At 34.4% G+C, this 16,886-nt stretch overlaps 1 protein-coding gene across 3 annotated transcripts in view; it reads left to right on the top strand.

Annotated features, from left to right (window-relative positions):
• LOC117180810 overlaps positions 1-16,886 on the top strand; it is a 308,700-nt gene that overhangs the window by 255,188 nt on the left and 36,626 nt on the right. For 2 of the 3 annotated variants that reach the window (XR_004468047.1, XM_033373330.1), the window contains one exon: positions 3,456-3,640. The exons of the other annotated variant lie outside the window; for it this stretch is intronic. The gene's annotated coding sequence lies outside the window, so the exon portion shown is untranslated. Of the gene's footprint in view, positions 1-3,455; positions 3,641-16,886 lie in introns of those variants that run through there. 3 annotated transcript variants of the gene reach the window in all.

The raw sequence follows: 16,886 nt of genomic DNA on the forward strand, positions 1-16,886 counted from the left end.
TTTCGAAAAAATCACTTGTTGTCAATAAAAAGGGCTTTTTATTGTTATGGTATTTCTTTAATCGATGTTTTCTCCAAATATATCAATTTTATCAAAAAATTACATACCAATGAAAATATGCGTCTACGGGAGTGGACCAACTTTTGTTTGAAACTTTTTCCTGTAAAATCAATTTCAAGAAATTTCACCTGAGTTTCCGGCGACTTCGAAGCCGCCTGGCAACACTTTTGCATCCAGGTAAGTGCCTAACAATGCGCATGTGCTATTTCTAATACCAGGCCCTACATGTACACCAATTTTCAACCTTATCCGAGTCACGTAAGTTAACTGCCAAAAATTCGCAACTTTGACCGGTCGCCACAGGTGAACGCATCCACTCACACCTGCCAGGCACCCATTTTTACGTTCCTCATCATCAGACGAACATCTCATGTGAAAATTGGCCTTATCCGTATCACGCTCCCATTTACGTTGTCAGCCCACGGTCTACTACTCATCGCATGGCCCTAAGAGGTTTTCGAGTTACAGATTTTAAATATCGAATCAAAAAGTAAAATATTGTATACAAAGTTCCAAATGGAACATCTCCAATTTCGACCAGGATTTTGAAAGACTATAAGGTTTGTGTAAAACTCAATTTTAAATGGATTTTTCGATTCAGAAATTTCAAATGTTCTAATAGAAATAATTGTTTAAAATAATAGTCTTCATCATCAATTTGAAATTTCGCATACAAGATTTGAAATTTTTGGGTAAAAAAATCTTAAGAAAATAAGTTTTATTTAAATCGAATAATTAAAAAAAGATTTATACCGCCATACCGAATCCACTATTTTGAATTTTCATTTTTCTAGCCGATATTTGGAATCTGTAAATAACGTAAACCTTAATTAATGAATTTGATACGAATCGGATTTTTTTAAAAATTGTAACCAGTTCTTCTAGTCTTCTATCCCACTGTGGAACGCAACTATCGCCGTCACTTCAGGCTGCCGGACGTTAGGTGGGAATGTTTTTGTAGTGAAACCTCTGGCTGTGCAACTATGAAACTTATAAAAACTTGCAAAACGTATTCAAAGTTTAATCTGACAAATAATTTTTATAAACAAAAAATTACATACCCATTTTCAAAAACGCCATTTTTTGGTTTTTTTCAAAAAAGTAAAATTTTTTTCGACAGTAAAATCGGTTAACAGGATCCAAAGATGTAGAATTTTCAACAAACAAAAAAAAGCTACCAGAAATTACTAATTCCTATATCACACCCAAATCACATTCTAACACTGAAATTCTTGCCATTACTCAAGTTCACATGGACTCCACCTGCTATTAGGACAATTTATTCATCTTATTCTATTGAAATTCGGGAATTGGGAGTCACTTTTTTAAACGCACACTAGTCAATTAATAAGTACTGTAGTTATAAGTTTTTTTTGCGAAAATTTTCTATGTACTTATTCAAAAGTCAAAATACTTATTGGTGAATGATATCGTACCATTGCGTTCGAATCCACAAAAACTAAAAAGGGAGAACTTGTAGTATTTATACAAACGTCAGATTCTAGACGATGTTAGATCTTAAATACGAGCAAGCAGCCAATACGAAAAATAGATTGTACGTTCAGACTTGTAAGGAGACTTATAGTATGCTACCATGTTTTGTGCTTATGTTTAAACCAAACGACTATATCTCCTGTCTGTAGTAATTATTGTTGAGTAGAGAATATAGCGCTTTAATTTTAATTATATGTATTATTATATTGTTCTGTTAGTATCCCTGCAAAAAACTTCAGATTAAAAAGAATTAATTCGCCTTCACGACATGTTCTGTGGTAATCTGTTGAGCGATATAAATCTTTAATACTTCTGAGTCGAAATGAGATGTTTCGCGTTAAATACATATTAATGCGCGAGTTCTAATATGCCAAACAGAATGTTTCGTAACGCTATTAACTGTAAAACAGAATTTGTCTCAACGCAATTGAATGCGTTTCAATGCGAAGCAGAAAATATGGGATTGTTAAGTATTGAATCGTATTCACGAGATGTTCTGTGGAAATCTGTTTTTTTTACAAAATGGCATTTAAAGTGCAATATTTTTGAATAAATGATAATCTAAAGTTTTCTGTGGAGATACGTCACGAATCAAACTATTAGCGGTTTATAATGATCGCTGATCGTATAAGGAATACAAAGAAGAGACTAGGGAAATTGACAAACTTGTTTTCAATCGGAATAAGCCCGATTGTGAAGAAAGTATTATAATCAATTTTGAACAATTTCGATTTGAAATTCTGTAAACTTTCTAATGTCCCAATTTCAAACTTCACAATTTGAATCACTTCAAATTAAATTTTTTTTTTATTTGTAATGTTTTGAGCGTTTAAATGATGCACTTTAGTATGCCTAATCCTACAAAGGTTAAATTTTTATAATCTGAAATTTAAAAAACTGTTAGGTTCTGAAAATTTGAATTTTGAAATACTTGAAAATCTTTTTTTTAAGTCACCTAATTTCTGATTTCTCAATCGGACCTTTACGGAATTGTTTTTTTTTTTGCCGTATCTTAAATTACAAGCGGACCAAGTTTGTAACCGTAAAGTCCGCGCTCGATTCCTATTGGTGGCATTTTTAAAAATCTTTTTTTATTAACATTTTTTTATTGCAACATGCGTGGTTTTTTAAAAACAGTTTTTCGAGAATAGTCAAAATGCGAATTTTATCACATAATTCTTATTACAAATTGCGTAATGACCAATTACTGGGACTATAAATCTAAACAGAATTCCCAATGGTATAGGTTCCCCTTGTTTAAAACATTTATTATTTCTAGAATTGATGCAAAAAATTAAACATTTTTTTTATTTTACTTTTTTCAAGACAGAAGTTCTCGTTAGTAGCTTGTCTTTTATAGTATCACACAAAAAGTTTTTAAAAAGGCGCTTTGCAATAAAAAGTTACGTATTTGTTGCGCCTCAATACGAACTTTACAATCTGGCAACTTCCCCTTCAGTCTCGAAACGCACCAGCTCCTAAGAAAGGGGTCTAGTGTCGAAAAACGAAATTTTCAAGAAACAAGTTGCATTCAATAATATAATATTTCAGCATACTGAAAACGTTAAAATTGTTATTTTTAGACATTAAACTCTTTTCTTCGGTGCCAATCACATATTTAGTACTTTAACTTGCCTCTGGATACTGTGTTTTTTTCGAAGCTTGTGACCTCAAAATCGAACTTTATAGCATATGATATACATAAAATAAATACAAATTTACAATCTCTTTCATGTTCAGATTTACATATTTTCCAAGGTTTTCAAAAAACACCATAAAAACTTTTGTAATTTAAAAAAAATTATTTTCGACTATCGGACATTTTTTGTTATTTAGTTTTAAGTATAATATATAACTTATATCCAATTTTTCTATATCGTTTTCTTTTTGTTTTATTTCAGGAGACTTATCTACAATACACGTGTATTACGATTTGGCGTACCTATGATTTGTAATTATTTCGTTTCTTTATTTATTCACAACCATTGTTTTGTACTTATTTTTCGACATTTTGTATTATTTGATATATAGACACTCGTAATAGCCGCTCGTAATTGTATACCTACTACATCATCGCAGGAGGTTTCAACCATCGTATTAAATTATTTGAATTAACTTATAACATTCTGATCTCATCAGTCACTTGACTTAGTCTGTGGCTATGAGGTATAACCGGGTTTACCCACGTAAAATTTTAATAAAAATACTGGATAATATATGAATAAGATATAAGGTCACGTACTTACTTTCATCCATTAGTTCGATTGTATTTCGTGTTTTGTGTAGTACGTATTAAGAAGATGTATGTTCGAATACCTATAAAAGTAAGATTACGTCTTGAATTTAAAACAACCAGATTAAAAATAGAAACCTTGTTGCTCACAATCCATGTTGATTTTAAACGGCATGAGAACAAAACAGGTGGATTTTATGGTTAAAATTATTTGCAACGTTTTTAGTTTTTTTTTCATTCTGCTTTATTTTTTAAATCACGGAACATGCTCGCAATAAAGGTTTTTTTCTTGGGCAGAAGAAAAAATTCTGAAATTTTTTGTAAGAAAATTGATTGATTCGATATAATATCGATTATATATAAGTAAATGAAAAATACATATTCAATTGTATTACATGAAGAATTTTGTGCACAAAGGCATAGTGAAAACTCACTTAGACTTATTTAAAAAGGGTTGGAAAAAATAAATATTTCCAAAAAAGTGTCTATAGTTTTGTCTGCCTTTTTATAAATCCCAAAAATATTTAAAAATTCCCTAAATTCCTCAATTACGGTGGAAGAAGGTCATTAAAATATTATTCCATCACTTTTGATTTGAAAGAACAAATATGCAGAGTGACCGCTGGTTTATAGGTAACAGACCGGTTCTGTATAGAGTTCTAGACAATTCCACAGATGAAATCGTTCCGGTAAGTGCTTAATTGATGTTTTCTAAGCCATATTTATAAAAAGAATTCAAAACCACTTTCCGGCGTCGAGGAGTTTGGATAGCTCAAGTGGTTCATGTCCATACTAATTTGAGAAGTTCTAAGTTAGAATTCTGAGCCACTTCACAAGAGGACTACTGATTTATTTCACAAGATGTGTACTATTTTAACCATCTGATTTTTGACCTCGTTGCATACTCGGGGCCTGAAGAAATCGTGTCTCCTGTGTCTCTTTGATAGGAAGCGCACGTTTTTCAATTATAAAAACAAAACCATGAAAATATGCCTGTTTCAGTATCAATGCATGTTATAAATTGTAATGATATACATTTTATTTTGAAGTATTTGAATAAGCAGTCATGGACGGAGGTACAGAAATTAGTATAATATTCATTTATTATAGTAGAGTCGAACATAATATGGAAAAGTTTCCGTTTTGGACATCTTTTAATCGAGTGTGAAAAATGAGACTTATGATCAGAATGTGTTTGTTAAGGAGATTTATTAGAGTTGGAAAACGGAATTCCATTTTTCAGCCGTAATTTTAAAATATTTTTTTCTGATTTTTTGCGTAAGGCATCTAAATATTATTCTATTTTGCTGACCAGCGCTGGTTTTAAGATAAATGTTTATATTTTGTTTAATAATAAAAAAAGGAGAGAACAATAGAGAAAAATTGTAGTGTAGCGTTAGCTGTGTGTGGATTCTCGCAGCACTCTCATCGGCCCTCGTAAAACTCACGAGACAGGCACCCTGGGGCGCATCACATTGCTCGTAACGAATGACCCTTTCATTTTAATGAGATGCAGGTCAGTTACAAAAACTTAAATTATGAAAACATGGATTGATTCGATTTTAATTAGCAGAACTAATTTATTCAAATAATTTGAAAAAAGCGAGAAAAAAAATTCATGGAAATCGGTTAATATTTGCAGTGATTATAGAAATGTTAAAGTGCATACGAAAATGTAGCCAGATACACCTTAGCGTGGGAAGAAACTCATTTTTTTCGTTCGGCAAAACCTACAGCCTTTAATTTATCTCCGATTTGCAATTATTTTGTATTAAAATGAAGTGCGCTGAATTTCAGTGCGCACCCAGTTCTAATATATTTGCATTTTCCTACATTTATTTATTATGTATTTACTCAAAGTATGATTTACTCAAAGTATGATTTACTCAAAGTATGATTGTAATCTATTTAGAAAGAGAGAGAGATAGAAAGAAGAAGAATAAAGAAAAAGAATACGTCTCAATCCCCCCTTTCAGCGCTGATAAAATCACCAAGAGAAAATGGAACTCATATACATGGTGGAGTCTACAAAGTATTGATTTCGGAAAAAAGGAATAACTTGTTGTGTGGACCATTGTCATGTGGCACACTTTGGATAATGGACAGCCACTTTATCCTTTACGACATATTCTAGACTCGTCAAATATACCTTGGAAAACGTATGCTATGCCCTTTTTCAAGAACTTGGCAATGCCGGAAAACCTACACGTGGAGGAGGGTGGAAATAACTGCACCCGCTCAATTACACGTACACCTTATTACTGCAGCAGAACCTTCTGGAAAAGGGTGGAACCCAAGTTACGCCCACTCTTACATTATCGATTACACGTGGATCTTTTCCGCTCAGCAGAAACTTCTAGAAGAACACGTGGAGAAGGGTGGTATCAAAGTGCGCCCACCTAAGTATAAAAGGAGGTATCCTTACCCTCAAGTCAGTTCTTAGAGTTCTTGAAGCTTAGTCAAGTACGGGAGATCGCTATCAAGTTATTCGCAGTTCGAGAGACCCAAGCCAGCGGAAGCTCTGTTGGTTTCCACGTGTATCTTAATTCGAATTCCGGACCTTTTTTCCTGAGGGCCCGTCAACCTCTCTAAGTCTCAGTCAAAAAATCAAATAAACAAGAAGCTAAATAAATTTGGGATCCAGTTCCTGAAATTCTACCAAGGGGTTTTCATCCAGTTCCAGCTCCGATTCCAGTTCCATTTAAATCTTCAAGGTCTACAGTTCTGAACTCTGATTTTAACTCCAGCGTTGTGCACATTTGGGATTATTGGATTATTAAACCACGTCTCCCAGATTTTCATCAAAGTAATCAAGAACATCTCCGCAATAAGCACATTTCTATATCTCTCTCATCTCAACGTTCTCGTTCGTGCAATATTATATTTCCTTTCCCTTTTTCTCAAGAGAAATAAAGTACACTTCCTTCAGAGTCGTTTCTCCCTAAAATTCTTGTAGTCATTCCTTACCACTTTATTGATCTATCAATCAATGTATTTTACTTCTCTGTATTCCATATCCTTCTTTTATTCAATTTGACCCCTGAAATCCTGTTCCTTTAGCCCGGAACTATACGTTCTGCAGATAAATTAGAAAATATCACTGACCACTAATGTAATGTTCCTAATTATCATCCTTGGACGTAACATACCTACCATACATTTTTTTGGTGCATCGGCCGTTGTAATTTGCAGCAAGGGGCAAATTAATTTAAATTTATTGAAAGATTAATTTTTCTTGGTGCATCGGCTGTTGTGATATGTAGTAAGGGGAAAATAAATTAAAATCTGAATGTTAGTGATGTTCACACATTGATAATAATGTATGTTAAAACAATTAAGTTTTAAAAAATAATATTACGTTTAGGACGGTTGGTATACTTCGCGTGCTTGCAAACCCTGCCATCCTCAATAAACAAAAAACCACCTTACTGTTTGTATGCATGTGAATTAGCCACATCAGACAATCATAAGTTTTAAACGCTCACTGTTCACATAAAAATCAAGTATAATTGCAAAATATTATATCAGAAAGTACGAGAGGTCGTCAGCCTGTTATAATAAAGAAATTCCTTCAGTTAAGTCTCTGATATTGGCACCTTAAATTTTTGACCATCTTGAGAGCACGACAGGCACCGCTGTGTTATCGATTAGCTGCAAATTAATAAGAATAACTGCTGAAATGAGCAATCAATTACAAAAATTAATCATTTTCGTTCACATAAAATATTCCACTACATCATTTAAGAGAAAGGACGTATGTCTAATAAATATTATTCGGATAAACTGATTGAAAGAATTAATTAAGATATTAGTGCATCATGTTGGAAAACGAAGACGTGAAAAATTCGAAAAATCTATTGAAACAGCATTCTTAGAAGGAGAAAATCTTTTAAGTCTTATATTCTTAGAAACAGTAAGGCGTATTAAAATCAGAAAAGAAAATGTAACGGAAATGTATAACCTCGTAAAAAGAAAAGAAAAAATCAATAAAATAATCATATTCCATCACTCGAAGAAAACGAAACAATCAGTTAAATCCTAAAATCACAGAAGTAATTGAACAAATCGATGAAGTTAACCCAGGCGCGGACCCAGAGAAGGGTTTCTTAAAAAATTATTTGCATGAGAAAATCGTCTTAACGAATCAAAACTTGTATTATTTATAAATGAGGGCTATCATTTTCACTGTCCTAAATTGAAGAATAAAGAAACAATTTTATGAATTTTCAAAAATTATATCATTTCATACAATTTTAAGTTAAAAACATTATTTCATGATTTCGAAATCTTTTAAAATACCGAAAAACCCAACAAATGTTGTATTAAAATCTTTAAAAATCTACATTTTCTTTTAAATGTTTTTGAATCTTTACATTATTATTTTTACAGTTTTGAAAATTTTTTAAAATGTTTTTAAATATTCTCTTGAATAATAATTTTTCAAAATAAAAAATCATTTTGAATTTTACCAGGAATCTTAAGACATTTTTTTACTATATTAAAAACTTTTATAATGCTTAAAAGGTTCACAATTTGAATAAAAAAATTAGAAGTATTTCCTCAACTTACTCGCATTTTTTCTAAATGAATACATTTTTATCTGTTATTCACACATCAAAATTCAACATTTTCACTTACAAATAAAATCTTTTGCCCAGAACAATACAATTCACATAGTGACGTTCTAAGTTTGAGTTTAGCTCTCTGAAAATTTAAAGATTCAAGGCTTTCTGTTTCAAACAATTTAGTTTCGAATTGTTTAGTTTTTAATATTCCATTTTAAATAAACACTCAAACATTGCTGACTACTAAAAAATTGCTCTTTTTCTTAATTCAAAATGTTTAAATTAAAAAGGTTAAATATAGTATATTTTCTACTAAAAAAACAGAATGTTTATAAAGTTACAGTCGGAAGTTTACGTTTAATTAACTACTTAGGATTTCGAATCGAAACCTGTTTATTTCATTGATCATGAGCTACAAACCAAAAAGGATCAAATTTTTTATTACAAAGAACCAGGACTAGGCAAATTGCGTATTAAAGCAAGATCACGACAAGTCATCCCAGTAACAATAAGTAATAACGAAGCAAATTGTCAAGGAAATTGTCATATATATGCCATAAACATCACAGAAGAGGACATAGAAGTAGAAATTGACCCTTAAGAACTCATTTCCTTAGAATATTATCAACTCCCAGGGGATAAATTTGACCGATATTCGGCTGACGAAAATTATACACCGCCGGAAAATAGGGTACAAGCCATTCTAGAGATTCTAAAATTAGAGCCTCTAAATGAAGAAGAAAAAGCTCACGTGCTTGAAATTGTTCAGGAATATCCGGAATTATTTCACTTGACCGGAGAATCATTAACTCCTACTCACGTAGTACAGCACAAAATACAAACCACCGACGATGCACTAATTCATGTCCGCCCTATCGAGTTTATTCATCGGAAGAGGAAGAAGCAGAAATATTAATTGATAGAATGCTGATAGAAGGAGCCATCGCACATTCAAATTCGCCCTACAACTCCCCCATCTTGATAATTCCCAAAAAGATGGATCATACAGTAAAACGGAAATATAGGGTAGTAATCGACTTTCGATTATTAAACGAAAAGGCTATTGAAGATGTTTACCCTCTACCGAATATTAAAGAAATTGTAGATCAACCAGAGAAAGTTCAATATTTCACTGTCTTTGATTTAGCCAGCTGGCTGCATCAAATCGAATTAAGTCCAGATTAAGTCCAGGCCTATGGGATTGAAAAATTCGACGACTACTTTCCAGCGACAAATGGATCAAGTACTTTTGCGACTACAAGGTAGTGAATTATTTGTCTATCTCGATGACACAGTAATTCGTGCCGAAACTTTGGTAGAACGTAGATATTGAATATCATTATTTGTCTATCTCGATGACATAGTAATTCGTGCCGAAACTTTGGTAGAACATGGAAAGGAAGTAAAACTCCTTCTTAACAGGTTAAAAGAAACAAATCTGTCAATGGAACCTGAGAATAGTGAATGTTTATTAAAATAAATTGCCTTACTAGATCATATCATTAGAAGTGAGGAGTAAAACCCCATTCCAAGAAAATTGAAGCCGTAAAAAAATGTCCTACTTCCAAAAACCCAAAAAACGTCAAATAATTGTTATGTCCCGCTGACTATCATAAAGAGTTATAAAAGATTTCGCAACAAAAAAGACCTTTAAAAAAAAGACTAACCTTTTAAAGAAAGGGATACCGTTTATTTCGGGCCTAGAGGAAGAAGAAACTTTTTACCATAACAACTGACGGATCAGGATACGAAATCGGAGCCGTATTAAACCAAGAAGAAGAAGGAATAGATCTTCGTATTTCCTATTATTCTCACGTATTGAACAATGCTGAATGAAATTATTCTATCACCGAAAAAGAATGTCTAGCCGGTCTGTACGCCGTTCATCAATATTGACAATACATATTTCTAGGAATCCAGTCGTTGAAAATTCTTCAGAAAAAGGCGAAAAAGAACAGGATTGTGCTAGGTTCCTGCCGGTTCACACAGGAAAAACTAAATCAATAACCAGAACCTCGGAGCGACCCTCAGTAAAGGTAAAAATGAGGGCAACAATTACCACCACCTCTTCACAGCCTTCCACTTCAGGAAGCCAACGAACGGCGGTGAAACCTGGGGATGACAGAACGTGGATCGATTTCACTTCGACATCTGCTAGCAACCTGAATGAAAGTACTATAAGCAAACGACTACTTCGACGACGAATAGAAGAGAAAAGAAGTAAATTGTAACCCAATTATTTAGAATCAAGCTTAGCATCGGAAGATAGTTAAAACGACCCCGATATACCGGAACCCGTCATATTGCAAAAGGCACGTAGTGTTTAACCTAGCCTAAAAGTACCTTTAGCGGCCATTTATACTCGAGATATACCCAAAAGTGCTCCACCCAACATTAAAGAAAGTTTTCAAACGCTATGCGATAAAAAAGAATCCGAAGAAAGCCATGAACTAGAATAAGTAATATTAGAGAGACAAAGTACCATAATATTAGTGAACCCTCCACAAACTGATAACGAGGACAGCGTAACAGAAGAAGAAGAGCAAAGCGATAATAAAACGAAGGGAATTAATGCAACTTCAAAATCAATTAGAGAAGAACTGAGAAATTCCTTTTTACAATTTGACGAATTTTTGAATACACACAAGGAATTGGAAGAAGAATGAGTAAAGAAGAATATGGAGGTATAATGGCTGTTTCAGAAGGAGACGATAATCCAGAAATCTTGCAGGCTATTGAAGAACTGGAATCAGATAGTGAAAGTGGGTTCGTTCAAAGAATAAACTCAGTGATCATCTGCGCCGCAAACGAACATCAAGAACTCAAAGAAGACACGATTGCCAGTGGAGAACCCAATTATGAAAATTACCAAGCTAAATCTCTAATACCCATCAACTTGTGGATTACCGCGAGTTTTATCAACACCGATCCAGCAAACAACAGAAAATTCAAAAATGTCAGCAACAGTAACCGAAAATTATCAACCACTACAAGTAGAATTGATTCAATCTGAAATAAGTAGTAATTCGATTACCGAGCCTACAGTAGCAGTAACAGAAGCTGACCAAGCAGGCACAGTTATCACTAGTATACCATCAGAATTTCCAAATGAACACACTCTGTTCCCTAGCATTATTGTAACTCTGAGAATACAGAATTGGCGAGAAAACTTAACATATCTCATAGGAAATTATGCGCATTTTCCGTCTGAAGACTGTGAGTTCGTCACATCAGTAGTATACTGTCATTATCAAGAAAAACCATTTTGACCACTTGAGAATGGAAAATTAAAAAATTGACCTTCAAAACTTGAGGGTAGCCTTAGAAAGAGAAAATATACGCTCTTTTAGAATTACAAAACAAGGAGATCTAACGGGCGAATTGTCGAAAGGTGAAATGATAGATATTTTAAAAGAAATTTTCGACGATAGCGATATTGAAATTATAATATGCCATGGTACGGTGTGTATACCTCCAGAAGAAGATCGCACTCAAATAATAGTCGAAAACCATAAAAGTAAAATAGGAGGGCATAAAGGTGTTAACAAAACCTATGGAAGAACTGGAAAAAGATTTATGTGGTCCGAAATAAAATAATTATCCATTATTATCACAGATACACCTATTGACACCTTTGATAAAGTATCACTCGACACGGTCGGCCCATTGCTGACAACTCCAGATGGAAATTGACATATCCTTACAATACAAAATAATTGATCGAAATGTTGTATTGCAGTACCCATACCAGATGTAACAGCGACAGCAATAGCTCAAGCCCTATCTAAACATTTAATTTCACAATATGGAGCACCTAAAGCTGATCGAGGGAGTGCTTTCATAAGAAGTCTGCTGAGAAGATTATCAAAAATTTTTGGAATTCACCGATTAACCACGTCAGGCTTTAGGCCTGACGTGCCAATTGACTATATACCAATTGACTATATACGGTCATATGCGGACTATTATGATGATCGAGACAGGTAACTACTACCCTTTGCCATGTTTTTCTATAATACATCAATTCATGAAGCAACTAAATTTACACCGTTTGAGTTAATATTCGGAAAAATAGCCCGCGCTCCTAGCTCTTTCTCGCCTTATGAAAAACTAGAAACTTACGGATCCTATTTAAAAGATTTAATCACACGATTAATAGAAATAAAAAATATGGCAACCGGAAATTTAATTAATGCCAAGTACAGATCGAAACAACTCTATGACCGAAAATTAAACCCTTTAATTGGAAAAGTAGGAGACAAAGTATACGTAAAAGGGGAAACAAAGACTAACAAATTAGATGGCAAAAGTCACGGGCCTTATATAATTACAGCTATACTAGACAAATATACCGCTATTCTTGAAACAATAGACGGAAAACGCTTTCAAAAACATGTACAGAAACTCAAATTTGCTCATGAGTAACTCTTAGTAATATTAAATAATACATCTTTTTCTTCAGTTTCGACTTTCGATTAATGTATGAAAAAGTCTCCGGAAGGAAAGGTCATTTGAATAAAGTAGAAAACCTTATATTTTGAAAAAATTGGCAACGTTTCTGACACAATGTGGTCCTTTTTCAAGCCTTAGAACACCAGTTGAGAAAAGAGTAAAGGAGGCAGTTGAAATTCCGTATTAGTATTAAAAATAAATATGGATTTAGTCTTATGATTTTGAAAATGGAAATGTGAGAAGTCCAAAGAAAATCAGCAAACTTTATCAATGTGTATTTGTTAAGATACACATTGATGGTTGAAAAACAACATTTTGGATTTTCATGTGAGCTTAAGTTAACATCAAAATACCAACATAGTTTGCAATTAACAGACATATTCATTAAACTGGACAGTCCCACATTCGTTCTCAAATGTAAATGAGAAACAAATTTTTATTGAAAAAATATTGTAAAAACGAAAAACTGTTAAAAGAACTGGAAGATGTTTGTTTCTTTAGTTAAAAAAGAAGCCAAGGGTTACTTAAGGGACACACGATGAGTAACTGTACTAAAGAAATTTTAAGGAATTTTAAGGAAATTATGTAACTCATTTGAAACATTATGCTATAAAATGTTATAGTAATTCGTACACATACAAATTCAAGGGAAAAATTTTAAATAAAAGAAAAATAAACAAAAGAGAGGGAAGAGGATTTGGAGGTTGCCTTCTCAATACCTCTTTTGATAACATCATTACGAAAATTTAAGTTGACTAATTTTTATAAAAATTATTAACGCAGTTCTCTTTATAGATACACATATGGAGATGCCTAATTCCATTTCAAGATACACCCTATGGAATTGGATAATATTCCTACTATTTACCATAGTTTCGAGATGTTTGATGCAGTACGACTCATATTTTTAGACATAGGGAATTTTTCTCAATATCTCAATACCAAGGACGTCGAACAAAATATCAGCAGAAGCTATTTGAAGTGTATGGAGGGACTAATGAAAGAAGACTGCCGAGAAGAAGTGAAGCTTGATATCCTGAACATGAAAATTGCTAAAATAGAAAATGCGTATGCAAATTTAAACATATTACTATCCGAAATTCAGCACCATAAAACTGAAAGAAAATCTCTGCCCAAAACTATAAACAAAAGTCGAGTGCCGATGTTAGGTTTCATAGGACCTATTCTAGGGCCAGTAGTTAGACTCCTGACATCAGAGGATGGAGAACAGTATGCAGATAAGATTGACGAACTCTACAACAGACAAAATAATTTGAGTCGAATTTTAGACAAGCAAACATACATAGTAAAAGCAAAGATCGATGACATACATAAAGAATTACATTTAAGAACCCATGAATTACAACAAATACAATCATTAATATAAAGAACAGTAAGAAATATCCAAAATCAAGAAAAGAACTTGAACGAGCTATTATATGTCAATTATATAAGACAATGGACAACACATGTCGAAGCCAGGTGCGACCATATAATCGACACTCTGCTACAATTTTCCAAAATCATAAAAAGTCGCAGAGAAAGAAAAGCGTATCCTGCGCTGATAACCAATAACCAACTACAAGAAATTATCACAGAAATACACAAAGCCAAATATCTAGGAGTCATTCTGGATAAGAAGCTGTCATGGAACGAGCACCTGGAAGACAAGTGCAAGAAGCTAGTAGCGACTCTTTGGCTCTGTAGAAGAGCCGTAGGCAAAAGCTGGGGCTTGAAACTGGCGACTCTTATATGGATCTAAACAGTGATCCTGCGACCTAGGCTATCCTATGCGGCAGTCGTCTGGTGGAGCAGGGTCGAACTGTCTACTGTGAAGTCCCGACTGGAAAGGATCAGGGGACTGATTCTGAGAAGTATCACTGGTGCCTCGAAGTCGACGCCCACGATGGCCCTGGGGGCACTAATAGGTTTGGAGCCCCTCCATCTCACCATAAAGGCCGTGACTGTGAAGGCGGCCTGGAGATTAAATATGGTAAATGATAGCAGTATCTCGACAGTTATGGGGATACCAATCGGCATCGCAAGGAGGCCGACACCGCTCTGGCAGACCGAAAGAACCGAATCGAGCTTCTACTAAGTACCCGTAAAGACCCCATTGGGTCCCCATTCGGTTCCTTTTTTAAAAAAACTCAAAAAACAGCAAGATCAACTTTTAAACTGTTGAAATTCAGATTCTACGTTAAATTTTCTATTGGAAACTCACGGAGGAATCGCAATACTTTTGTTTCCAGCGGTAAAAAGTTTAAAAAATATATAAGATCTATAAAGCCTGTTGACTGCTACTTACAGATGATGCGTTTGAAGTGTAGCAGTCAACAGGTGTTATACGTCTTATATTTTTTTAAACTTTTAACCGTTGCAAAAAAAACTATTGCGATTATTCCATGACCTTCTATAGAGAATTTTAACGTAGAATCCGAATTTAAACAATTTAAAAGTTGATTTTGCTATTTTTTTTTAGTTTTTTAAAAAGGAACCGAATGGGGACCCAATAAGGCCTTTACGGGTACTTTGTAGAAGCTCCATTCGGTTCCTTCGGTCCGCCAGGGCGAGCATGCTCAGGGACAATATGTCCACTCGTCGCTACCCTTTTGACAAGAAGTATCGAGTTAGCCTATCCATGAAAGAGGAATGGGCTAACGTTGAGGCACACCTGCCCAGTGATGGAGACAGCTGGTTTACAGATAGGTCCAGGAATAAGGAGAATGCTGGAGCAAGTGTATACCGTAGAAGGAACGGAATGGGTTTCACAATTACGATGGGGTCCTACGCAACAGGCCTACAATCTGAGATTATGGCCGTGTTCCAGTGCGCCTATAAGGCAATGGGGAATGGCAATAAAGGAAACATTCGCATCTGCTCAGACAGCAGGGCTGCTATTATGGCCCTGAATTCAACAACGACCACGTCGCTACTAGTATGGGAGTGCTTTGAGGCACTGAATAAGCTAGCGACAGAAAACCGAGTCACTCTGCTCTGGATCCCTGGACACAGTGGCATCAGGGGCAATGAGATATCGGACAAGCAAGCAAAGCTAGCAGTAAAGGAAAATTTTACTGGACCTGAGCCAATTGTATACATTTCCAGTAAGCTAGTCACTGAAAATATCAACAGTTGACTGACCGAGGAACATCAGAATGATTGGGGTTTGGTCTCTGACTGCAGACAGGCTAAAACACTTTTGGGCTCAAAGCTAAACCCTCATCGAGCGAAGGAAATACTCAAGCTCGTGAGGAATGAAGTCAAAGTCCTTACAGAAATGTTTATAGGACATGGAAACCTCCGGTATCACATACATAAGATAGGGCTTGAAAAAAGTCCCCTCTGCCGTCTGTGCGGAAAGAATAATGAGAATTCTACTCATATTCTCTGTCACTGCCCTGCGATTGCGGGGAAACGCGTAACACTCACAGGCAGTTTCTGCAGTTACTGCCATGCTTAAGGCTTATAAGGGTTCGCAACCGGATAACTTAAGCATCAGGGGCTGTGCCGGTCTCCAAGCAGAATATTAATAATAATGATAATGATATACGTAGACATTCCTTTAATGGAAATAAAATCCTATCCATTTTATAAATTACATCCGTATCCAGTACATCAAAAATTAATTATAAAATATAACGGGAACAGCATATACACTACCCAAACAATCATATATAGCTATATTTATTGATGATCAATACTTTTTTCTGTTGGATCAAGAATATCTGAAATCTTGTATAAAAACGATACAGAAAACTATTTGCAAAGAAACTCAACCCATGCACAAAACTATAGTGAGCACATTTTGTGAAGCTACTATGCTAACCAAATTATCCTTGACTGCATTACAAAAGTGCAACATAAGAATTCCGTCACATGAAAATTCATTTTTGCTCCAAATACCTTCTCTGCAAGCATGGTTATACTCCATTAAGACATTCGAGCTTATCAGTATCAATTATCCTAATAAGAAAACAAATAGAGAATACCTCACAAATTCCGGCATATTTCAATTAGGAAATGGGTGTACTGCAAGTACCAAGGACACTATGTTGACAGGAATAACTATGAGCATGAAC

Source organism: Belonocnema kinseyi, chromosome 9, assembly GCF_010883055.1.
Source record: "Belonocnema kinseyi isolate 2016_QV_RU_SX_M_011 chromosome 9, B_treatae_v1, whole genome shotgun sequence".
NCBI lineage: Eukaryota > Metazoa > Arthropoda > Insecta > Hymenoptera > Cynipidae > Belonocnema > Belonocnema kinseyi.